The 26,197-nt window shown below is 38.4% G+C and overlaps 1 long non-coding RNA gene across 1 annotated transcript; it reads right to left on the bottom strand.

Annotated features, from left to right (window-relative positions):
- LOC103471262 (uncharacterized) lies at nt 1-25,414 on the bottom strand. The gene is made up of 3 exons (XR_001776981.1): nt 25,304-25,414; nt 20,104-20,200; nt 1-734 (listed from the first exon to the last, which is right to left on the bottom strand). It is a non-coding gene; the product is annotated as an uncharacterized LOC103471262 (long non-coding RNA).
- Nucleotides 25,415-26,197: the final 783 nt, after the last annotated feature.

The following is a 26,197-nucleotide window of genomic DNA, read 5'->3' as shown; positions in this document are numbered from 1 at the left end:
TAGCAGGTTGCAAGATTTTAATCTTTCATCAAACATACAATGCTTTCAGTTGCTGCTTTTTTGAGTTAATGTAGCCCAAAGTGCTTCTCAGCCAGAAGAACATTTGAGGCTGCTCAAGCCCACACTGACGCTTTCATATGGCTTTAAGAACAAGTTCAGCAATAGACTTATCGTAATATAAAGGTGGTTACACTAAAATGTAAGTGTGCACACACGCACATGTGGTCAGAAAACACTCATTCAATCTAAGACTTAAAGCCACCCACAGTTGTCCTTTACTTGTCAGCTTCTCGTGTAAGTGGACATTTTGAGTGTTTCTTCTCCCTTTAATAAGTGCCCCTGTTATTATCATAGTCGCACCCATTGCTTACAGGAAGGAAACAGTATTTCCTTTACAACTTATAAAAAATAAACATGAGTATAGGTGGAGAAAGCACACATCTGACCTGGACACAAAGCTGCGGTAAAGTCACAGCCCTGAGTTTGCGGTCGTTTCACTAAAAGAAGCTTCTGAATGTTATTTTCGTTTTTAGCACACGCACTCAGATTCGTTCGCCTTATTTGCATGTGTATGTGTCCGTGTGAAGGGTTGAGACTCGAGTTTAATAGTAACCTTGATGCTGTGCTCACAGAGGCCTCTGAAGTTGCTTCCACTCCATCAAGTCAGTGTGTGGTTGCCTGGCAACCGAGGGTCCGGCGTTCCCGAGCGGCGTTGTTTGTTCCCTGCGAATGATCTGCCGGAGAGAGGGAAGACGGGCAGAGGTGAGGATGAGTGTAGGAAAGACACAAATTGGTAAATGGAAGACGCAGCCTCAGGGGCCCCCCGAATCAATGCCTGAGCAAACAGGCTTTGTCTGTCTCTCTCCGCCAGACGCCATCTTTCCCTCTGCTGGATGGTTCTCATCCCTCTGCCATCTTCTTTAATCTTATTTTTAGCTTTAGATATAAAAAAAGTTCTCGTCAACTAATTTTGGAACATTTTTACTTCAAAATGTTCTTTATTTCCCTTAAATTATTCAAAACTGTGACTCCTCAGTCCACAGGCTATTGACTCAACAATTCATTTGTCTCCTGCTATGCATTTCCAGCTGTATTTCCCCATTCTGTATGCATTAATACATTTATTAAAAATCTTATAAATGTAGCTTAATGCAATGCATACAGAAACACACATTACACAAAAATCTCATTTAACTTGGATTGAGCATATTCTTTTATATCAGCGACTTTTAAAGTTTTTTTTTTTATCTGTCTTTGCTAGTGTTTCTGTGCCTCACAATACTTTATTAAAAATATACCTCATAGCAAAAGGTAGAAAGACCATTTTGGTGTTATAAAACTGTGTTGACATTTATTGACCCATATTTGTCCAGTTTTTACTCTCATTTTGTGGTTTGCCTTGATCTGATCTAAAAAAAAAAATCAAAGAAACTGAGATTTGTAACTGCACAGTCTGGCAAAAAAAGCACAATAAGATTTTTTTCTCGATATCCAAGTTACTGAGCACTATAATTGTTGCCTTGTCAAGAAAAACTTACATGTGGATAAAATCTTGCCTAGAAGTGTTGCAAACTTGTTGGCTCATGTGCAAATCACCCAAAACATCTTACTAGTTTGGGGTTTGGGTACACATTTCATTAAAAGTGGCCTAGTCAAAGGTTTTAAGATTGAGACGATGCGCGTGACTTTAAACAGGTCATTCAATTCTGCAAAGAAAAGTGGCCGGATTTCCTCCACAGCCATGTTATTTATTCATTGCCATCTTTTCCAAATGGTTGATTTAAACTTTTGCTGCTGTTGGTGGCAGAACCGGTTAATAGTTTCAGAAGAAGTAAAACGCAGTCGTGTGGCGTAAAGTAAAAGAGCACATTCAACAATCTTATGAATGTGACTTCTACAAACGAGAGTTGCAAAGCTGTCAGCAGCACATTTGTAAGGCAGCCAACAGCAGAACGGGAAGTCAGTGTAATTAACCAGTAAATACAGTCTTGGACGCATCCTGCTCGATAAAATGCATCACTCTCAGAAAGGTAAACCAGAAAAGGTAAACCAATCCCGTGATGCAGTGAAATTGTAGTGTTTTTTTATTGTCAAGATGATCTTCGTGTCAGAATCTCATGGCCTACACCTCGAGGCAGCACGTGAGATATTCCTTTTTCCTGTCATTCAGTTCAGATTATTGTCACACATTGATTGTCATCCAGATAAATCTAATCCATCTATCCAATTCATGTAACCCGACCTAGGTCAACCTAATAAAAAAATGAACAAATTCTAAGAGGTTTCAGTAAATAGTTGCATGATGTTCATTATGAACTACAAATTATTTTGAAATAACTACTAACCGAGTTAAAGTTTCAGTTTGGAAAAAGATTAAATTTACTTTTTGGTCAATAAAATTAACAGTTGCAAACTTCTCAACTGTAATAAACACAATTTAGGTATCAAGAAAAAGTAATTACTTGATCGGTTTGATAAATAAAGAAATGGTCATATTTCAAGTGATGAAAATATTTTTTTTTTGTTGAAATGTTTTCATGAATTGTTTGAATGCTGCATAACCTGTAAAAGATCATTTAGGGGACTTTTGAAAATGATCTACTATTCTGTACAGAGTGCTAAAGAAATCCTAGCAAAAAATATTGAAACCATTTTAAAACAATAAATGTTATACTGCAAATGTATTTATTTTTACACATTTTTTTCTTTATAGATCCAACTGACTGAACCATGTTCTTCAAGGATATAAATATGTTTGATTTTAATAAACCTTATGTATATTGCATCTAGTCTAGGAGAACTGGCTCCACAGGCATGCAAGGTTTTATGCCAATTGCCTCTTATTTTGCTGGAAGTTTTTATTAAATCTTTAATATTTAGGTGCCCGTACTGTGAGGCTAGCGCACATCATATCTGTCAAACCTTCTTGTGTGGCTTCACAAAGAAATTGAATGGCTTTATATGAGCAATATCTCTCATGCAGTATGTAGTGGGAGAAATAAAGTTGGGCTCTGCTGACTTTCACAAGACAAACCAAAAATAACTGTGGCTTGACCAAATCATTCCACGAGTCGGGCAAATGACAACAACAATCAAAACGGATTCATTCCCAGTGAGGCGCCGTGTGGAAAATGCATATTTTCCTTCGTTGTGAGCTCTGTTCCAGCTGCATGACATCAGCGCATGTCTTCACGACTTTGTGAAACCTCAGATTCACCGTTGGGCATGCTGACATTTTGGTAGTCGTTATGAAAGTGTTGCAGTGAACTCAGCACTTTTTCTSCCCCCCTTTAGAGCAGAAAGTTAATAGATCCTGACAGATCTTGTTATGCAGTTGTTGAGACAAAATCAATTTGTTAAGACTGGTTCCAGCAGAGTAAGCTTCAAAGCAAACAGTGAGTGCACAGTAGAGCGTGAGCGCCTAGCTGGCATTTCTGCTTCAGTTCAACTCACACTAGCTCCCAGATGTAACCAGTAGGGGTGGAGAACACACACACACACACACGCACACACACACACCCTCTCAAAGGACACAATGTACTCAACACTATAACCTGCTCTTTTTGTCCTTTTTACTTCTTCCCCCTTCCTTAACCTAATTATATCTGTCCTTTCCATTCCTTCTTTGCACTGCAGCACTGGCGTTTTCACCGCCACTAATGACACGGTGTGATCTCCGCAGAGTCCCAAGCCAGCGAGCTGGGGTCACATATGTTCTATATCATCTGCTGAACACTTCCATATGGAAGCTATGCCACCTATGCCAGGATCCGACACAAACAGAGTGCCCATGCAGGACGTGGGAGAGAAGCATGGTGAGATTGACTGAGGGAATAAACAAGAAAAGAAACACAGAGAAAGACATGCAGACGGGGGGGGTAGTAAGGAAATGAAGTAAGGCAAACGGGAAGATGACAGCCAATTAAAGATAAAACACGGAGAGAGGGAGTGTGATGGAGGAAGAATGCACACTAGATCTATTTTTTCCCCCCTCTGTCTGGCTTTGGCAAGAAGAAGTCATAAACAGGAAAGTCTAAACTGAAGAGGTATACTACTGCTTGCCTCAAGCCAGTCTTTTCAGAATGTTTTCCTTTCAGTTGGATATTTAAATCACTGCGTTGAGCCAAAGTTGACATCGTCTGCCCTATCATGTTGAGTGTAAATGGTGTTTAACCTGTTGACTTGCACCTTTCATTTTCCCTGAAGCAACTTTAAAGATTTGTATTTTGCAGACACTTGTTGCTTTAGTTTGTTTTAGGTTACTAGGCTGTCATTCATCCAAAGCTCTTTAAATTTACTGCCAAAGCAGCACAGTTAAATTGAAGGCTGGGACACAAAGACTAGGCCGAGCCTTTACTACAGCTTTGTTTTCTACTTCTCAGCCATTTTGACACAGATTTGCTGTATGATTCAATCTTTAACAAGCATCAGCTGTCAAATAGCCTCACCTTTGACTAATTTAGAGAAAAGTTATTTTTTTCCATTCAATGGTTAAAAGGTGCCCAGGACTTTTGTGGCTGTAAAACAAGCCATCAGCCCTCCACTACCATGCTGACAATGCTTGTGCCAAGATTTTTTACTTTCCCCATTATGCTGCTGTGCTTTTTGGTCAATAGCGAACCAAAAAAACATTCTTCTGAAAAGAAATTGTAGATTTTCTTCAGTCTGTCACAAATACAAAACACTTACACCTCTGCAAATTAAGTTTAAGTACTGCTCCCACACAGCTTTAAAGCTGCTAATTAGTTTTTGTTTTTTTACATATTTATTACTATGTGACAGAGTGTATGCTGCCTTGCTAATAGTGACAACTGCTATCTAACATCATCAGTAGTCATGCTAACTAGCCTGTGTATTCACAGCAGGCTGCATCTAGCAGAGAGCAAGATGGAGGGGTGAGCAACACGTAAACAAGCATGATGGACAGTGCTAAAACATTCCTCCTGGTTCTGATTGGTGGTTTCAGCCTGGGTATAATTCTCCAGATGAAAGTAGCAACAGAGAGAGGAGGCATCATTTTTCCACACATAATCTGTCACTACATAAGCTTCAACTAACCTTTATATATGTATATATGTTTATAAAGGTTGCCTACTTTGTTACAGCTTCAAAGTAGTTCCAGTTTTTTTCCTTAGCATTTTAAAACCACTTTAAGTATCACAGACAATTTAACCCTGATTTCAAATTATCTAGATGTAGTGAAATTGCTTGGAACACTGATTAGGAGCCCAGAACAACAACAGAGTTTACTTTAGATGTAGGTATTTTACAGCAACTAGGCCACATGTGGCCTTTTACAGGTGCCAGACAGACCTAGAAAGATAAATAAACATTTTATGCTATATTATGGCACACATTATATAACAGTCACCCATTGGAACATGAAATAATGAAGCAGTATGGGAGGGGTTTTCCACAAAAGGGAAGAGAAAAGGTTTTAAGTAAGATAAGATCAAAGAAAGTATTGGAGGGATCCGATTCACTCTAATCATTAATGCGGACTATGTAAATGAGCAACACGTGAAACTAGTACGATCCACAAAGAGTTTTATGTCAATACTAGTCACATTTAAATGTGAGTGATTACCACAAGGAAGAGTTTCAAAAAAGTGAGATGGCAAGATAATTACTCCTTTATCCTGGAATAATGACTGAAATATAGCGGGTGTGTTGCTTCCATACATAAATGTGCACACCTTTAAACTAATATTCTTTTGAGCCACAATTTCTTCTTGTAATCTCAAGAATAACTAATGTGTTATAAGTATGACACTGAGTTAATGAGGATGAACAAGAGAATACAAAGACAGACAAGTAGCTTGTCATGCAGATGTGTTGAAGATGTGAAAATCCCTTCCTTCCAGTTTTCAACCCATCACACAGAGAAAAAAAAAAAAAAATCAAGCCTGTTAACTCTGGAGCTCACACCGACGTTGGATATATATGACACAAGTGTGATGACAGACCGAAGAGTCGGGACACACACAAACGTACAGATACACAGTTACATGCAAGTAAAACCACAGTGTGCGACGTCTGTATTGTGGTGTTTGCAGCATGACACGGAGAAAACTCACAGTCAGAGACAGCAGTGTGGGATAGCTGTTCCTCCAGGGGTGACATATGGTTTAGAGTGCTATAGGGGGGCAGAACAGCTTGTGGATACATTTGTGCATTACAGGAGGTATGCAGCCCATAACATTGAGAGCATAGTAACAAGATCAGCCATTGAAGATGGGACAAATGCAATGACAAATACATTGTAAAGTAGCAAAGTTATTCCCACCACTTACTTTTATTTACTTACACAATTAGTTTCCAATGGGACAACTTTAGGATGTTGATATGCATCAAAATGCATTTCTTTTTTTTTTTTTAGAACTGAAGTGACTTATGTTTGAAAAAATTAAACGCTGTATCTGTAACCATTTTCATTCTTTTTAAAGTGTAACAATATTGTTAATGAGCACACGTTACACAATAACACATGAAATTTTAAATGATAGCAATGTCACAAAAATCACCATCAGAGGACTGATTCATTTACATCTTTTAGAACAACTCTCCCCTCAGTTTGAAATGTCCTATTTCAGCTATATCTGCATTACAGAGTAATTCCAACGTAAGCCTAAAAAGTATTTTACCAAAGTTCAAGTCTCAGTCTGTGTTAATTGAAATTTTTCAGGTTAGAATCTTGTCATGAAGTTTGTCTGTAACACAGCATTGTTACAGGGAGTTGAATTAGATCAATAAATTTAACTGATGAGCAAATGTATCTTTGGAAACAAAGCTTTTCATCTTGTAAAATGTTATCGATTGTCGTGAGTTATTTGAAGATGATTAGCTTAGATGATTAGCCAAAAGCTCAGTGTCCAATAGTGGTGTTGGTGTTAGATAGCGTTCTATCCAAATTTTATCATTTGCAAAGATGTGATTTATTTTGATTAGTTTTTTTATTTGATCTTTCTTAAGTACTGGAACCTGCAAATAATGTAATATTTTCTCTGGTGTATAATTACATAATTTTTCCAAATGAAATCAGATTAAGCAGCCTTTTTACCTCCTTGAAATTGAGCTATTCTTACTTGAGTGCATTGAATGCTTAGTGACAAACTGCGAATGTTATGTACTTGATGCAACTGTTCACATTCTACATTACCCTTCTTGTGTAGTTGTTTTTATGTTGAGATTTAAGTCGGGGCAGTCTGCTCTCCTAATCAGAGACCATATTGGAGCATGTCTGTGTTTGTGTCTGTTCTTGTATGTGGAAGCAGCCAAACACGTGGTCCACACACGCTCTCACTCGCACACGCAAACATGCAAACACAGCATGGACTGCAGATGTACAGAGCTTGCAGCAGGCCAACAGACAAATACCAACATGTGTCGTGTTCTTTGGGTTGGACACTTTCAAATCTCCCTCACTTTCAGACAAACTCAGCCTGCCTTTGAGAATCATGGTGCGAGGTGAATCAGTGAGTGGACATATAATGCTAGCAAAGTCTCATTTGCAAACATACCTGTCCTTGAATTCTCCGGTCCTTCACCATGGAAACCAGGGGAAAGCAGGGAGATAGTGTGTGAAAGTGTGTTTGTGCCTGTGTAAGAGCTGGCATGCACAAGAAAGAAAAAAAGCATAAGAGTGTATGCAGGTAAGGAAGTGCTTGCACCTTGCAGTCCTCACTTCATTCTTAATACCTGGCTGTTCTCATTAAATCTGAGTAAAGAGAGATTTTAAAGATGTACAAGATAAATAGTGTTAAATTTTGGTTAAACGGAAAAAAAGAACAAATGGCTTTAGCAGAGGTTTAATATTGTGATAAAAAGTTGCAGCTCTGCCAACATTAATCCTTTTCTCAAGGGACCTTAAATGAACCATGACAACAACTTGATAACAAATCAAAAGATCAAGCGTCTAGGTGGTGAGCTCAGCCTGACCCAGTCCTCAGCAGCTAAAGCAATACGAACGATGTATTTAAAAGTGGCAGTCAGAAGTCCCGGTGAATTTTTAATGATTGCTCTGTTTGAAATTTTGAACAAGCCCTAATTGAGTCATGATTTTTTCATGGAGGCTCCCTGGAATCTTCCAGAACTGCTGATTGTTTCTCCCACATTGAGCAAACATTCGCAGCAGGGAAATGGGGTGGGGGTGGTGGTGGGGGGGGAATGAGGCCATGACAGGCAAAATTTCCAATTGTTTCATCCTCGCTTGCTTAAGATTTAATTCAAAAAGGTAATGTTCTATCTTAATATTAATGCCATCAACATGATGAGGAAGAATCTCAGACATGTCTTAGACATTTTGGAAAGACTGTCCTCATTTAAAACTGGTTAGATAACTTCAGCATGTCAAACGTCACTTCAGATTTTCAGAAATTAAGATTAAAAATATTTCAAGATTATAGGGCCCTGATATAAGTCAGATTTAAGGACTTAAATTTGTTGCTAATCTCTTGGTTTCTTGTCCAATGTTGTCTGTGAAAATTTACAAAGGCAGTAATAGTTAAACCTTTGCGAGAGTTCCCATTACTAACTGTATGAATCCTAAGCAATACAGATCAATGCAGCTAAGTAAAAGAGTACATAACTCTGTTTCAAAATAGCATGAACTATACAACTACGTCACAAAGTTTAGGCTTTCTGCATTTTGAATGAGAATTTTTTATATTTTGTGTTTCCAAGTAGCAGTGCTGGTTTTGTCTTAGGTCAGATAATCCACCTGTTGCCTTATCTAGCTCCCTATGTGGTTTTATCACAATTGTAATAGTAATCTGTAATATTTAATTAGAAAAAAAAATTTCTGAGAATAATGACTCACCCAGAAGAAAGGATAGATGCGTTTTTTTTTTTTTTTTTTTTTTTTTTATTCCATGTGTAAAGAGTCATCACAGAAACTCAGCAGAATTATTTAGTGTCCAGTCTCTTCACACCAAAGCAAAACAAGAACGGCTGAGTGCTCAGGAAAGTGTAGTTATAGAGTCATAATTCATGGGATTTTGCCACACTTGGTGACTTCTAATAAAATGATCACCTGGTATTCAATCAGTGTCACAGTGGTGTGTGTTTGTTACCTGTAGTTTTGCTGTGTTTTTTTTTTTTTATGTTTCTCATTTTATAGTCACAGCACAGCATTCCAATTCAGACCCCTGTTCACCTGAAGGACTGTCTTTACTAGAGAATGTGGACACAATCATGATCAACTTTAGGTTGGCAGACATCTTGTCCCAGAGTGAAGTACTTCTTCAGGTTAAAGCACTCAGCTGACTTGGAGTTTCTCCTGAGATGGAACAGGACTAACATTGCAAGTCTTAACCAACAGTATTATCAATAGTCTCACTGGCTTAGGATTTATATAAATTGTAAATTGGCTGTACTGATAAATCATGAATAATTTCTGCATAAATGAAGAATCCTTGATTTGCCGTTTTCCCCATCGAATAAATATGACTCGACAAAGGAGCTTATGTATTTTGGCTAGTGGCCAATAGGCCCATATTTATCTTCTCTCCAGTTACTACAATATCCTTTTTTTCATGATTTGAGATTTTCCTCTCTATGATTAAAATGTTGTATTTTTCTTAATTTTTAGAAAAATACAAATACAAATTATTTAAGGCTTTTTGCAGCATTGTTAATCATTTGCTACTCATTATCTTATGCCACTTCCACTGTCAGTGCAGCTTTAAATGCTTGAAACATTATGCTTCCTTGAACAAGCTAGGTCAGGTCTGTAGGCTATACAAAACATGGTCATTACATGTATTATACAAAATCACTCTCAGATATTGAGATTTCACCCGATCAATTCTGACCGTTTTGAGCTCATTTATGAATGCGCTGTTTTAGCGCTACATCACGATGATGCAGATAAGCTGGCAAAGCCCTCCCATCTCAGTGTTTACATTTGCCCCTCAAACACCTGAAAACAAATGGCTACAACAAGCAGATGCACAATGGTACAATCATATCTCTGATCCTGAAGCAGATTCAGAAGCAAGTGGAGCCTCCTGATCAACCATCAAGCCACAACCACTGAAGGATGAAACACTGAGGCTCTGATGCACATTTATATCATTGTTTCAGCACAGATGGGTTTTTTTCCCACAAATACTACCTTTTTTTAAATATACACTTACGAGATTAGAAGAAGCACTCATCTCAACACATAAAAAGAAATATATTCAGACGATGATGGAAATGTTCGACACAACACATCACCATTGTGTGCAGGTTTGTGACGATGATGAACAGTAGGGACAGAACTTTCCTTCAGTTCAAGCATTTAACAAATCTTGCAGTGTACTGTTGGTAGCTTTCAAACGACTCCGTCTTAAACTGATTTGCCAAAACTACAACTTTCTTTGGCAATGTTGCAGGGACATTGTAAGCAAAAATAAAATGAAGTCACGCAACTCTGTTCTCCATGACTGAGAAAATACATGGACACAAGCTGTGTATTGGAGCAGACAAAACATTTTTCTTTTCCAGCAACCATTGTACAGCAGTAAGACCAGCAGAACAAACATAGCATTGCCTTGAAGTGAAGTAGGTGGAGCTCCACTTTAGTTGCCTGGTGAAGGTTCAGGGTTTGGTTTAGGGTTACTACGTAAAAAGAACAAAAGATAAAAATAAAAAAATTATGGCAACAATTTAATGGTCTCTGAAGCAGGTAGTTTAGCAGACACCAACAGAACATTTACTTATTCCCCAAAAAACAGCAGGAGCAGTAGATCCCCATTGGAAGTACAGAAAAATGCGTAAAGTGAATTTTGCATAATAGTAAACCTTTTAAGAGAAACATTCCTCGTGAAGTTAAAGCAGGAGAGCTGTAGGATTCTGAACAGAGCCTTGCTTCAACCATCAACAATAAATCATGCGCTGCTAAAGTCAAGCCGCATCTATTGCTTCCCAGGTTCAGGTGTCCATCCCTTCCCCTCCCCTTTCCACACTTAATTTATATTACAGGTGTAAAGCAGTCTCTGCTCTGCTAAAGGTCTCCTCCAAATCCCTCAGGGCCACAGTTCTCCTTGGCTTGCAATAATTTATGAACAGCGTTGCTTGGTTTTATGAGACAGGAGTGTCAAGTTTGCGATACCTTTATCTATTCTGGACACGTACTCTGACCGTCTAAAATATAGATCAAAGATTGTGCCCAGGGTTTAGATTAAGACAAAGGACTCAAGAAAATTTGATTTGAATTCTTTGTTTAGCCTATCCTCGACTACAAAAGGGAAAAAAATTTGTATGGTTGTAGGGTTGTGTGAGATTTTGAAAATGCTACCTACTTTCAGAAATAAGATGTCAAGCCTGCAGGGTGATCATTAGACCAGGAAAAAGCCATGGACCATCTTTCAGCGCCGTGTGAAGACAAGAAGCCTGACAGAGCTGAGATCTCTCTTCTCTGCCTCTCAATGTCACACCATAGCTGCTCCATCCCTGGTGCATTTTCTTTTTGTCTCATCTCATTTTCCTCCTCAAGCCTCCCATCGTTTTTGTCCGCATGGCTCTGTCTTTTTTTTGTTGTTTTTTTTTTTTTCCCCAGCATCTACAGAACATCCGAAGAAAGCCACATGAGACAGCCCGGCACAACGTATGATGCGAGCAGAGGCCACACATCATACAGCCCAGGAAGATATTTGTTCTCTTTCAATACAGAAGGGCAACACCATTACACTGCTTAGGGCTATCCATCACCTTCCACTCTCATCCTGTGCTCAGTAACATTTCTCTTTCAACTTCTTGGAGGTCACAGAGAAAGAGGAACAGAGTGAGCCATCTCGGCGTTACCTGGTATTTTCACCGGCTGCTGGGATTTGCAAGGCTGAGCAGCAATATGATGGAAAAGGCTGCCATTTCTGCAGGAACAGACCAAAGGTCAAACTAATACACTGCTGTCTGAGAACAAACACTCCGGTGTCGCCAAGCACAGGTTAAAGACATAGCAGGACAGCAAGTACAGGTGCCCTCAGTGGTTGCGCAACAGGAAAAGTAAGTTCAAAGACTCCCCACTGCTTACACAACAGACATCTCAGACCTCTGTGCTGTCTGTAACCGTGTTACGCCGCTTCAATGCACCACTGTAGGAACATGTTCATTTTTAAAAGAAGCCGGCAATTGCCTTTAGCTTCCACAGAAAAAAGTTTGGAGGTGTACAGTCATGGCCAAAAGTTTTGAGAATGATTCAAATGTTAATATTTACAAAGTCTACAGCTTCAGTTTTTATAATGGCAATTTGCATATACTCCAGAATGTTATAAAGAGTGATCAGCTTAACAGCAATTAATTGCAAAGTCAATATTTGCCTAGAAAATGAACTTTATCCCCCAAAACACATTTCAACTTCATTGCAGCCCTGCCTTAAAAGGACCAGCTAACATCGTTTCAGTGATTGCTCCATTAACACAGGTGTGGGTGTTGATGAGGACAGGGCTGGAGATCAATCTGTCATGATTAAGTAAGAATGACACCACTGGACACTTTAAAAGGAGGCTGGTGCTTGGCATCACTGCTTCTCTTCTGTGTACCATGGTTATCTCTGAAGAAACACGTGCAGTCATCATTGCACTGCACAAAAATGGCCTAACAGGGMARAGTGAGCGCTACCACCAGTCTTGTCTCATGCCAACTGTAAAGCATCCTGAAACCATGCATGTGTGGGGTTGCTTCTCAGCCAAGGGAGTCGGCTCTCTCACAGTCTTGCCTAAAAACACAGCCATGAATAAAGAAYGGTACCAGAATGTCCTCCGAGAGCAACTTCTCCCAACCGTCCAAGAGCAGTTTGGTGATGAACAATGCCTTTTCCAGCATGATGGAGCACCTTGCCATAAAGCAAAGGTGATAACTAACTGGCTCAGGGAACAAAACGTAGAGATTTTGGGTCCATGGCCTGGAAACTCCCCAGATCTTAATCCCATTGAAAACCTGTGGTCAATCATCAAGAGATGTTTGGACAAACAAAAACCTAGGAATTCTGACAAAATGCAAGCATTGATTGTGCAAGAATGGACTGCTATCAGTCAGAATTTGGTCCAGAAGTTGATTGAGAGCATGCCAGGGAGAATTGCTGAGGTCCTGAAGAAGAGGGGTCAACACTTCAACTATTGACTTGCTGCATTAACTCATTCTAACTGTCAATAAAAGCTTTTGTTACTCATAATATGATTGCAATTGTATTTCTGTATGTGATGAAAACATCTGACATACACACATGAAAACCAGAGGGCAGCAGATCATGTGAAAATATAATATTTGTGTCATTCTCAAAACGTTTGGCCATGACTGTACATTTTCAGAGAGCAAGTTAATTATGATGTCCTAGGGACCCTGTTAGCACCTTATATTGCAGGTGTTTTTAGTCTGAGTTGTTTTTGTGTCAGAGAATGCACCACAGTTCCAGGAATTAGTCATTTCTACAACCAATCTGGGTTTAAGTTTGATCCACAAACTTATAATTCATAATGCAGCACTACTGAAGCGCAAAAAACAGGCTTTTTACATAGTTGTACATACACAGAGAACATATATATCCAAGTCTGACCATCATGCAACGTCACCAAGGTGGAATAGTCTTGTATCTTAAAGATAATGACACCAATTTCCACAAAATATAAACCATAACCAAATGCAATGTTTCTGACTATAAGAAGCCTGATTTATTTAGATGCATGTCAGTACATGTCAAAATAATGCAGTTTAAAGTCATTTTCTTTAGTATTATTATTATCTTTCTGCTGGTTTTAAAAAAGCTCAGTGAGGTGTTCCTGCTTTATTTCAGTGTATCTTAATTTAAAAATGCGATATCTACTACTAATCAGCTCTTTTCACTATCATACTATAAATGGCATGAAGTGCAAAGAATTTACTGTCTAAAGTAACTTGATTTTGTAAATCGACCACAACTGTTTGTAATTTAATCTCAGTATAAATCTAGTAATTCTGCAAAGAGCTCAGAGATTTACTAGGGAACATTAGGGAATAAAGAGCTTCAAGAAGATCAGGGAACACAGCGGACTGGTCAGGGGGAAATTTTTGGCAGGGCTAGCTTATAAAACAATATGCCAAGTTTTGATTATGTCAAGGAACACTGTTAAGTTTAATTCTTTGGATATAAGAAGAGGGTGACATGAGTGCAAACCTATCAAGACATGACCCAAACAAACAAGAGGGACAACAAGAGCATTAATCAGACAAGCAGTCACCAAGCCTGCAGCACTTCTGGGGAAGCTGCAGAGACCCCAAGATGTGGCTTGAGAGTCCATTGATAGGAACGTTATTAGTTGTGAGTGCCATAAATATGACCTTCATGGAAGAGAGATAAGAACAAAACTATTGCTGAAAGGAAGCCTTAAGAAAGCCTGTTTGCTGTCATTTAGGGAACGGAGCAAACATGTAAAAGATTAAACCAAAACGCAACTTGTTTTTATTTTTAAACCAAGATGCAAAATACTATGTGCAACACTGAACATTAATTTGAATATGTTGTTTTCTCATGCAACATGGTAGCAGAATTACAGACGGGGAAAACTAAACTAAAGGGTGAAACCCTTACCTCAAAAAATATGGAGGATCAGAATCGACAAAGGTAAAAGCAGAAATATATATAGATTTCAGGGGCTGCACAGTGGCGCAGTTGGTAGAGCTGTTGCCTTGCAGCAATAAGGTTCTGGGTTCGATTCCCGGCCCTGGTCTTTCTGCATGGAGTTTGCATGTTCTCCCTGTGCATGCGTGGGTTTTCTCCGGGTACTCTGGTTTCCTCCCACAGTCCAAAAACATGACTGAGGTTAATTGGCCTCTCCAAATTGCCCCTAGGTGTGAGTGTGTGTGTGCATGGTTGTGTGTGCATGGTTGTGTGTCCTGTGTGTCTCTGTGTTGCCCTGCGACAGACTGGCGACCTGTCCAGGGTGTACCCCGCCTCTCGCCCGGTACGCTAGCTGGAGATAGGCACCAGCAACCCTCCCGACCCCACGGAGGGACAAGGGTGCAAGAAAATGGATGGATGGATATATAGATTTCTTAATTATGTCAGTTTTGGTCCTTCATAGTATAGATGTACTGAAGCCATGTTTAATTAATTTTGTAAAGTTTAAGCAGTAAACTTGCCAAACATGTCTAGTAACTAGCAATCAAACAGAATCGATTGTTGATTAATTCTTAATTTCTACTCAACAAATCAGCTCTTTTATGTTTGTAACTCAATTGTGATTCCCCTCCCCCTTAAGTAATGTGTCCTGAAAAACAAATGTATTTGCTTGTCATGTTGATTTTCAATGAAGTTTTGTCTCAGATCAATGAATGAAGATTAATATAATCTAATTGAGTTTTAACTGCCTTACAGCTTCATAAATTTCTCACTAAATCCTTGATTTGGCTGTGGCCCATGAAACAAACTTCTCACTGAATGAGCTTGTTGATGCCTAACGAATTGTGGTCGCCTTCAAAAGTGCTCTTGAGCAGAGTCAAGGTTGAGCATCTGCCACTTGCCAACAGATGGAAACAGAGGAAGTATACAGGTTATTCACAGTGTATCTCAATTAAGTTTAAGGATTCAATTAAAAGAATTTCATGGCTTAGTGAGGTTAGTATTTACGAGAATTCAGTGCTGCGCAATGTGGAACATAATGGTAAAATATAATAAACAATCAGCAGGCGTTCCGAGTTTTATAGAATTGTGCTTCCACAATCCCAGAAGCAGCTGGCTAACAAATGGATAAATCTACATTGAGCAAATGAGATCAGCACCGAATCAAAACAATGTTATATTTTAGAAAAATGTTGAAGGTAAGAATTACTAATCAATGCTGACATTTGTCTGGTGTCAAAGCCCTTTACCTGCTCTCATGACAATGACGCTTACATGCAATTTCTGCCCCAACACGCAGAGGTGCTTTTCCCAGAAATCTCAGGGGCTCACACACACACACACACCAGCTGCATCATTATTTCTTGTCCTGTTAGCTCTTCTGCTCCTCTTTGTCCCACTGCAGTTCATCATCTCAGCAAATAACTTTGAAATATCAACTCAGGCTCATCATAAGAAAAATATTCTTTGCCGTACTTAAAGTAAAACTTTTGTTTTCCACAGCAACAAAAGTCAAAAGGAGGAAAGTGAATTACAGCCCGCATGTAGTCCTTCTATCATGGCCAAGGCTTTGATCATCGTTTTAAAACTAAATAATCAAACACAAGATCTGGTACACAAGTTACCAGGACAACACCAGAGGCCCAAAAAGGAAATGTTTCAACCTCATCTTTAGAGCATCACAGAGGTCGCTTCAGTCATAAAACTGACATCAAAGCAGGTCAGCTCTAATGCAAGTTTTTCTTTTTTTTATAGCCACAATAACCATTCAAATAAAGTAAGCATTATAACCCCTACTTTTTAAAAATCAAATTTTCTGGATAAATGAAAGAATAAAAATTACAAATCTAATTTTGAATTTTGGAGCAAAGAAAAACAATTTTTTACAATAATCATGAATGAAAACAAGAAGCATGGAGCCTAGTGACAAAAAGAAAGCAAGCATGCCAGTAAATACCTGTGCCAGAAATAAAGTATTTTTTTCCACTCTGTTAAGAAGTGATGTAAGTCCAGTAAAACAGTTTGTAGTACATTGTTGTAAACTGACTTGTATCCCAGCTACCAGCTGAAAATACATTTCCTGCTCTGGCAAGGAAACATGGTCAATAGATACTGTTGACTAAACTGTCCCTTGTCCAAAGCCAACCAAAGCCTGCTTTTTTGAATTATGCAACAAGAACATTTGCATATCTGAAGAGCAAAAGTGCTTTTTATCACAAAATGAGCAACAACATGTGAGCATTTTTAATTATCAGAGAGACATTACTAACACAAAGCTGATGGATAATAGTTAAATAACTCTTCATGACATTTACCACTCAAGTTCAGAAAGAGTCACAAACATACTTCAGTTCTTCATGATTACAAAATAAAAAATAATGTTCAGAACAAAACTATGTGCGAAGATATTATACAGCAAAACTCACTCATCTGTGACTTTATGCAATGGCATATGAGTTGGCTGGTCCAGACTTTTATTTTGAAGCTCAAACAATGATAGTGAATTGTAATACTAATCAAAGTTAATAATCATTTAATGTATGAAAGCATAAAATGTAGAAAAGTACTTTAAAATAAATAATTACAACTGAAAAGCACTTGGATCTTGTATGGTATCAATTCCTGATCCAAAGCCCAACCTTTGAGGAAAATAACCCAGCATAGATTTAAGTCAATAAAAGAGTTGCTCAGACTAGATTGTTCCCAGCACTACAGCCAATTACATAAAGCTACAAAATATAGGTATGTCTTATTTAAAGTAATTCATCACATGTACTGTATTTTCTATGTTTCAGCTTTTCAAATTTCCCAAAAGTTTATATGTTAAGACTCACTTTATAAGTTTTACACTTTTCAACTATGGCAAATTGCTGTTTTGATAAATATCCAAGTCACACTCAAATACTTTTGTGAAATTTGTTTAAATACAAAAATTTACATTTCTAATTTTTAGTGACAGTTTAAGTCACAAATGCCAGAGCGTTTGACATCTCTTCTATAAAATGTTTCCATCTGAGTTGTTCATGTGTAAACACAGAGGCTCTAGAGGTTGCGAGTTTGAAGCCAGACAGGGATCTAAATTACCAGCTCTAACCAGACTGTTTTTTTCCCCCCGTCAAACCTCACTGACCTTTTCAGGACACTTTCTGCCAGGCTCGCAGCTGTTCTTCCAAACAATATCAAGAGCATACGTGCTCCACATGTGTGTGTGTGTGTGTGTGTGTGTGTGTGTGTGTGTGTGTGTGTGTGCGAGTGCGTGTGTGTGTGTGTGTGTGTGTGTGTGTGTGTGTGTGTGTGTGTGTGTGTGTGTGTGTGCGTGCGTGTGCGTGTGTGTGTGTTTTCAACTGGATCTGGTCTGGTTTTTCATGCATTGTTTTCATATGAGCTCCCTGTAGTCCTCAGTGCAAGAGCATATCAGAAATGTTTGCCGTTTACACATGAGAAAACACAGCAGTGACACACTAACATGTGCATTAGTTAGAATGTGCACTACCTGCGACCACCTGCATTGCCCAATAAAGAGCTGCGGTTAAGAACAAGATTTGAGGAGAACAGCAAAAATGAAACATCCGCATAGAAACAGAGCCCCGCATTCTTCAGCTCCAACATCAGGCTAATAGGGCATTATTATGTTGCCGTGCAGATGTGGACATTATGATAAATGCAAGTTCTGTGGGTGCTGATATTGTTTAGTATTTTACACGTGGCGTGTTTAGAGAGCCTCACTGTCTAAGCTAATGACACTTTGAACTTGTGAACCTGGAGCGAGGATTAACAGCTGACCTTAGAGCAGCAGAGTCTGGGAAACCATAATTAAGGTTGATTAAAGAACATTCCTGGCTTCTGTTTCTGCATGTTAAGTGAGCTGTGGAGGTAGTAAGAGACCTGTGCCCCTATCAAATGGGCAATTTCAAAGCAGTGCATGAATTATATGTTCTTATAAAAAAATTTAAAAAGCTAAACGGCGCCGCTCTGAGGTATTCACTCACAGTGAGTTGGCATGAATTAAGGCAAAAACATATGTGGCTCCAAGCACGCAAGGAGATGTATGTGCAAAGGAATGTCTAACACAAACTGAGTTGCTGAAGTTGGGACTTATTGTGCAAGGCAAAATGATTTGAGAGGAAAAAAACCTGAATTCTTCGGGAAGCCAACCATTCATTACTGCAATTATCCCTATGGCATCCATGGTATAATTAGCCGAAGCAGGCAGCAGAGAATCTATAAATACAGGAGACTAAACAACAGTAAACAAAGGGACAACCGCAACCAGAAGCTTCTCACATCAGACGTTCAGCCCTCTCCCACAAACCCAAGCAGCAACAGCAGCAACAGCAGCATCAGCGCTAACAGTGACAGCAATGACAGCAGCAGAAGCCAACTCAGCAATCGGATCCACACAATTAAACTAGGCTTAAACTTACCTTGCACCAGAGAACTGTTTGCATGGATGAGGTCTGTTTCTATCAAACACAGAGTGGGTTCTCCGATTTTACTTTTCCTGCTGAAGTATCTGTTTTCTGTTTAATGTGTCTGATCGAATTGAATGCCCGCCAGTTTTGAGATTCTGGCAATTCTACAATCAAAAATTTATGGGAAAAAAAGCAAAGCCACCACATCTTGCAAACTGCCTGTACAGATAAGCCTAAAATGATCAGGTCCAATTCGTCAAAGTCATAAGGCCTCCTCATCACCACCTTAATCTTTAGATGCCTCCATAAAATTGCTACCAGATTAAAGTCAGGACTTTGACTAGGGCATTCTGCAATGTTAACATGTTTTAGAGTCAAAAGAAAGATTTTGGTAAGATCAAAATTCCTTCAAATCCAATTCTCAAAAAGCTATGAATAATTTTGGGGTCAATGGTGTAACAAGTAAGTGTCAGACTTACAAAACAAATGGAGTCACAAAAAAACACGTCTATGGTCCAAGGAGTATTACTTAGTTCCTGCATGAAATTGTCATCACACACTGTGTTTATTGGCAAATGTCTACACATTCTTCAGTAGTAAATGGAGTCCAGCTGTTAGGTAATACTCTATCACAATTTAGCTACAATAATATTAACCCAAACTGTCTAATTATCTATCAAAAATAAAATGGTTTCAAGATCTCAAAAATCTAAAGGACAAATATCACCTTTCCACTGAGCAATTTCTATCCACAAAAAATTAACATGTTTTATTCATCATCTGAAAAAGAAAATGGCTCAACTGCTACACTATGGAGATTGTGATTTTTATGTTGAAAACAATGTTCCCTTTTTATGTCCTGCATTGGCCAATCACAGACATTGCCCGAATGAAAAAAAGTTGAAAAGATATAAATATTCCAGTKAGAATAGCTTCATATTCTCATGTCTTTACACTGCCGGATATAAAGAGGTGATGCCGTCATATGGTAACAATTTACTGCAGAAAAATTAAGGTATTCTATCCCGCTACAGTGCAAAGTTTCAGAAAGAGGTCTACATTTTAAAACACATTCATAGACTGGAAGAGATGGAGGTATAACAGAGACTTTACCTATTCCACAGCAGTCCCAAAGAGTCAGAGCCTTATTATAACTTCATCAGCATGTGTTCCTTCCATGCAGTAAGACTTGCATCACCACCATTAGCATCTGGTAAAGCAAACAAAACCGTTCTTTAATAATTGTCATACATGACCAAATAGCATAATGACAAACATGCTTTTCCCATTTGACCGCTTTTCGTTTCATTACAAACAAACCACGGCCACATCATATTGCACCATTTAGACACAAATCAGAGCAGGCAATCTTATTTATTTTTTTCATGAAGTTCATGCTGTGAATTCCTGGCATGACTTCACAGATAAACAGCCTGGTTTTCTCTTTCTGTGGATTATATGTGTCAATGGCAGAGCTGTTGCTGCTCAAAAGGTTGCAGGTTGTGTGCAGTTTGCAAGGAGGTGGGGGTTGTTTGTTCGGTTACTGAATCCTCCATCTTCATCACATCCGTCTGTTCCACGTGTTTTTGTCATTCCCTTAATGTTCTCCTGCTAAATGCATTTGGCAGGTCAAGGTTAATTTACTCTTCCCTGCTAACATGAAACTATGAATTTCAAAAGATAACCAAACTGGGTTCCATCAAATGATTTAGTATTCAGAACACAACAGCTTTTTTTTTAAATTTATTTAATAGCTAATGACTGCGAGGAGGAGTCATACGCTTAATTTGGCAAAATTAGCAGAATGGTATAATTTATGTCAGAACTGACAGCTGAAAACATTAACTTCTGCAGCAAAGCTGTCCTGCAGAAAACATGCTTAAGCTGTCAGTAGGCTTCGTGCAGACATTTTATGATGTTTTTATTGCCGCTGTCATAAACGGCGCATGACTTCAAGAATATATTTAAGAACGTTCATCCAGAATCAGAACAATGAAGCTCAGATGGAAAAAAATAGCCTAAACATAACTCTTGAAGTTCATATCACTTCCCATTAAGCAGTAAATTATTCACACGTAGCAGTTCACACTACAGCAGCAGCTCCCATTTGAGTTTTAATTGTTTTTAGAGTTCTGGTTTGGCGAGGTTAATGACATTACTCTGACAGCTCACACCTACTCAACGGCGTCGTGTGGTCGGCTTGGTCTCTGAGACAATGCCTTCAAACCCACAAGCATATAAAATGTAAAAGATACAGCAAAACTTCGGAATTGTTTTTTTTTTATTAGAATGCATGTTGAACACAAAATTTAAGGCATCCCAGGGTTCATTTCATTAAAATGTATGTCACTATAGGTAGCCATGTTTAAACTAATGATAATTACAGAGAGAAAGAGAAACGTACAGTATAAAGATAGAGCAATTTCATTGAGTTTCTAGGCAATCTATTAATGGATGAATATGAAACTTGGAAAATAGCTTTTTTTTTTTAATAAACTAATGAGCCAGTTCTTAATTTACAAATTAAATAATTGTCCTTTCAAAATGTCAGCAGTTTAAAAAAAAAGGTCCAAAATAAAATAACCTCCCTGAAATGAAGCTCCCGATAGACATGTAATTTACATAATGAATAAAGCATAGTCTATCTCCTCAAATCTAATCTGTTGAGGCAGTCTTAAGCAAAAAACTTTGTCCAATTATTTGTTTTCAAAATTTTGAAAATCAGTGAACAGAAGAAACATTATTTGTCAACAGACATCCAAGCTCCTAAAAACTCACAAAGCACATTTGTTTATTTTATGCTTTTATTGGGCAAAATACCCAAGAGGCTGCATTAAACCCTTTATTTAAATCTTAGTGAAAACTTTCCATATTGTAGGTTTACATGGGGCTAAGTGTGCACCGCCTTTGTGTTGAATCCACCTATTGCTACCAGATGTGTGAATGTTTGTGTGCGTTTCTGAGCTCTGTGCAACGGACTGACAATGAATCCTGGATTCTCATCCATTAATCCCTGGAGATAGATAGCCCTAGGTTTCACCAGGTGCAGAAAATGGATGGATGGTGCAATTGATTTTTTTTTAAATACAACTTACAATAGACGTCTAAATCATTTAAATTTACAGAATAAATTTCCCTGAGTTCTAAAAAAAAATAGAAACACTTTGATTTATTCAATTTTTTTTTCTGCAGTCCAAATCTGTATGCAAAGCTTTTCCTGTCTTGGTGGCTGTCAGGTTTTACTTTCCCTTTAAAACCACAAAGCCATGCCCCAAAACTTTCGGAGATTAATAAAATACACACATGAGCGTGAACATGTGGTGTCTGCAGAGAGGCAAATCGTCAGGTGTTATTCCATCAGCAGTAAAAACCTTTTGGTCAGATTGGCTTCAGATTGCATCAGTCTCACTCTTATAGCACAGAGAGGTCAACTTCACTCAGTGAACAACTTCAGGAACATTACCAGCTCGAATCCCTCCGTGTTGGAAATGCGTCTGGTCTGGCTCATCCTATACCCAGTCAGACATGTTTATGTGCTCGATTTTTGCGCCTTTATAGCTCAAATCCACAGCCATGGAGCCCAAAGTGGTTTAGCGAGGGAGGAATTGGCTAAACATCACACAGGAAACGGGCCTAGTAGTTATCACAGCACACACAGCACACGCACACACACACTACAGAAACACCCCAGCTGGAATTTTGGAGGAATTTACTTTAAAAACAATGGTCGAAGAAGGGAGGAGTGAAAACATCGGATCCAAGAAAAGAAGCAAATAAAAAGGAGAGATCGCAAGAGAGCGTAAAAAATTTATAGTGTCTGAGGCCACGTCAACACCAGACAGACAGCCCAGTAACGGCAAAGTAAGGAAGGATCTGGTTTGCTCTTGTTTGTTTTTTTTTTTAAAAACTGTCAACAAACTTTACACACTGATGCCGGATAACATTTGGCTAAACATTCGGAAAAAAAAAATTGATTTAAAATAAGAAACAGTTCACGTCCTCAGAGGAACAGCTGCTTCTTGGAAAGTTCTTCATGTCATCTTCCAACTTCTGAGCTCTCATTTAAAGCAGATTAACTCCACAGAATAAACACAGCGTGTCTTTAAAGCTCCCCACCCCTCTTTTTCCCACCCAAACAAAGTCAGGTTAGAATTGCATGCAGTGTCGCAATCCATTTCAGGGGAAATATGGGAAACAATGCGTTTCTGTATTCTGTTAAATAAGGTTTCATTGACTTTGTGTAAAGAGCTGAGACCAGAACACATTACCAACAGTTATATTGCACTGCAGAGCAGTTGCAGTCTCATTATGAGTTGGTGTCTCTCCTGTGGGCATCTGGTAAAGGTCTGCTTGCATTTCTTGGATTAGTTTCCCCTCTTCTTCATTGTGCACATCGTCGATGTAGGAGAGATGGTGGCTCTCTTCCCTCGAGGTCTGTTCACCGGTGCTCATTTCAAGGACGCAGCTGCAGTTCTCAAGCATTGGCGTTTATGTGTGCAAAATGTTCTTCTTGGCGTTTGAAAGAAAAACACAAAGAAGTAGAAACTGCACAGATCAGAGGTTGATCGACCGGAGCTCTCACTACAGTCATCTCCGTTATTAAATGGCAGCTGTTCACCAATGAGACGAGACATGTAAGCAGACTGTATAAGTGTTTCCAAAACGACCCATGGTTGTATGCCTATTCGTAGTAGAACAGTCTGAAGAGATGCAGTATCAATCAATAGTATACTTGTATATAATTGCTTGAACAGATGAATTTGGCATCTGCAGTCATGTGGACTAGACTTGTGAGGGTCCAAAGACCTCTTCCTGATTACAGATTTCCTTTGATTTACACATGTTGTCACACAACAAAGCTGCATGTTTGAGATAATTTAGGTCATCCTGACTGACCTAAGACATGGGAAAAAAATCTCTCTGGTTTGCATTTCATCACCTTTACTAAAAACATAACATTTGCATAGAACAACAATAAAGATGGGACAAAATGTATCTTAGATATTCTCTGATTTTCTTTTTGTTGCAGTGATGTATTTTATACAGACTGATGAGTGGATGTTGAACGTGCTGCCTACATATAGTATTGCTATTCTTTAAGATATGACGTATTAAATGTGACAAGTGAAAACTACAAAGCTTTACATTGCATATATATATATATATATATATAAATAATAGTTTATGTAGATGGTCTAAATTCTTTAATAGAGTATATTGATACAAGAACAATTCAATAAAACTGCCAAAGCTTTTAAACAAAACCTAAAACTAAAAAGGGACCGTCTTGTCACTTTTTCAAAAGAAAAACAGCAACCATAAAAGGTGTTGCTTTTATGGTGGGGCATTTTAGGGTTTAGTTACTTTGAAAAAAAAAAGTTTGTATAGAGTTCAGGTCTTGGGTATGAAAGGGTACAGGAATGGTTAAATCAGAGAACTTGCTTTTTGCTTTATTGTTGTTCCTCTCATCATTTCTGAAACTCTCCCTCTAATAAAACAGAGACATTGAACTTTGCTGTGGGCCTATGGCCCTCGGGCTTCGTACATTTACCAAAGAGGCATAATCATTTCTGCTCTTGCAATTTTTGTTAAAGAAAAAGAAAAATAACTGGCAAAATTATTGTGAAAATATTTTTTAAAATGCAACATCTCTCTACAAAACCTCTCAAAATTAAACGCCTAATGACAATCAATTCATTTCAGTAGCAAAACTTGTATATATAAAGCAGCACTCTCTCCTATATTGATATGTTACGAGATAATATAATGCTATAAAAGTGTCTTATAAAGGTCCCTTTATAAGACGGTGGCATCCAAGTTGCATGGTGGAGAGTGTATGGTGCTCTGGGACCTGAGTTTTCTTAAAGCAGCTCAGATACCAGATTAGGAGGGCAAAAACAGAAAGTAAAAAACATTACAGGTAAAAAGCTAAACTTCTAGTAACACACCGAACAAGATCTGGAGGTTTATTTGTTAATTAAAGAGGACGACTTCTAATAGGTCAGCTTGATATTTTAACATTAGGCTGAGAGTCAGTCATTTCTCTACAAGGATGCAAAGCACGACTTCACACCACAAGAGCTAAAGCAAGCAATATTAAATATCTTGATAGAACCACCAAATTCACTTGTGCTGAACCTAGAAAACTGAATTCTACACACTGCAAACATGAATTTTGTATTATTTTTTATCTTCGATGTCAAAAAAAGAGCAGCTTTCATTGAATGAAAGTTTTGAGGCAAGACAGTACTCATTTTCTGATGAAAAACATTTTTTCAAGCGTTAAAGGTGAAAAGTCCCAACTGTTTCATACCTGTCAATCTGAAAAGGTCAGCTCTGTCAGAGGGCGACACGCATGCAGACCAGATCCCGCTGCTCGTCTAAAGCTGATCCTCTGGCTCCACCATGTGACCACAAAGAAATCACCCCCAGCCTGCAAAAGATGTAACGTGTTAAAAGTTTAGCAGAAACTAAAGGGAAACGTGTCTATTTTCACATGAATAGCTCATGAAAAATAAAGAAATTAAAAGGTCAGACTCGACGTTTAGCTTAGCATAATAGTATTTGACGTCAAGACAACTGGTGTCGTCGAGTTGATTTGATTATTTCTTTTACAATGAGTATTTTTTCGTCATGTTTTACTGACAAAGATAGTTACTGCGGTTCAAGTTAGAGGGACGAAATACATGGTTTTAAAGGCTTGAATAAAAGTTACATTCAACAATTAAGTATGTTAGCCTGTTCAAACTACGCCCACGTCACCATACACCGATAAACCGTCCTACCTCACAGGTGTAGCGTTTCAAGATGCTGCCACGTTCTCCACAGTCCTGCTAATGGCCTAATTATTTGACACAGGTGTGTTGAAACAGAGACACATCTACAGTCATGGCCAAAAGTTTTGAGAATGACACAAATATTATATTTTCACATAATCTGCTGCCCTCTGGTTTTCATGTGTATGTCAGATGTTTTCATCACATACAGAAATACAATTGCAATCATGAGTAACAAAAGCTTTTATTGACAGTTAGAATGAGTTAATGCAGCAAGTCAATATTTGAAGTGTTGACCCCTCTTCTTCAGGACCTCTGCAATTCTCCCTGGCATGCTCTCAATCAACTTCTGGACCAAATCCTGACTGATAGCAGTCCATTCTTACACAATCAATGCTTGCATTTTGTCAGAATTCCTAGGTTTTTGTTTG

This window comes from Poecilia reticulata, linkage group LG10 (assembly GCF_000633615.1).
Source record: "Poecilia reticulata strain Guanapo linkage group LG10, Guppy_female_1.0+MT, whole genome shotgun sequence".
Lineage (NCBI taxonomy): Eukaryota > Metazoa > Chordata > Actinopteri > Cyprinodontiformes > Poeciliidae > Poecilia > Poecilia reticulata.
Note: the sequence above shows the minus strand (reverse complement) of the source record. Positions and strands in the feature narration are given on the sequence as shown.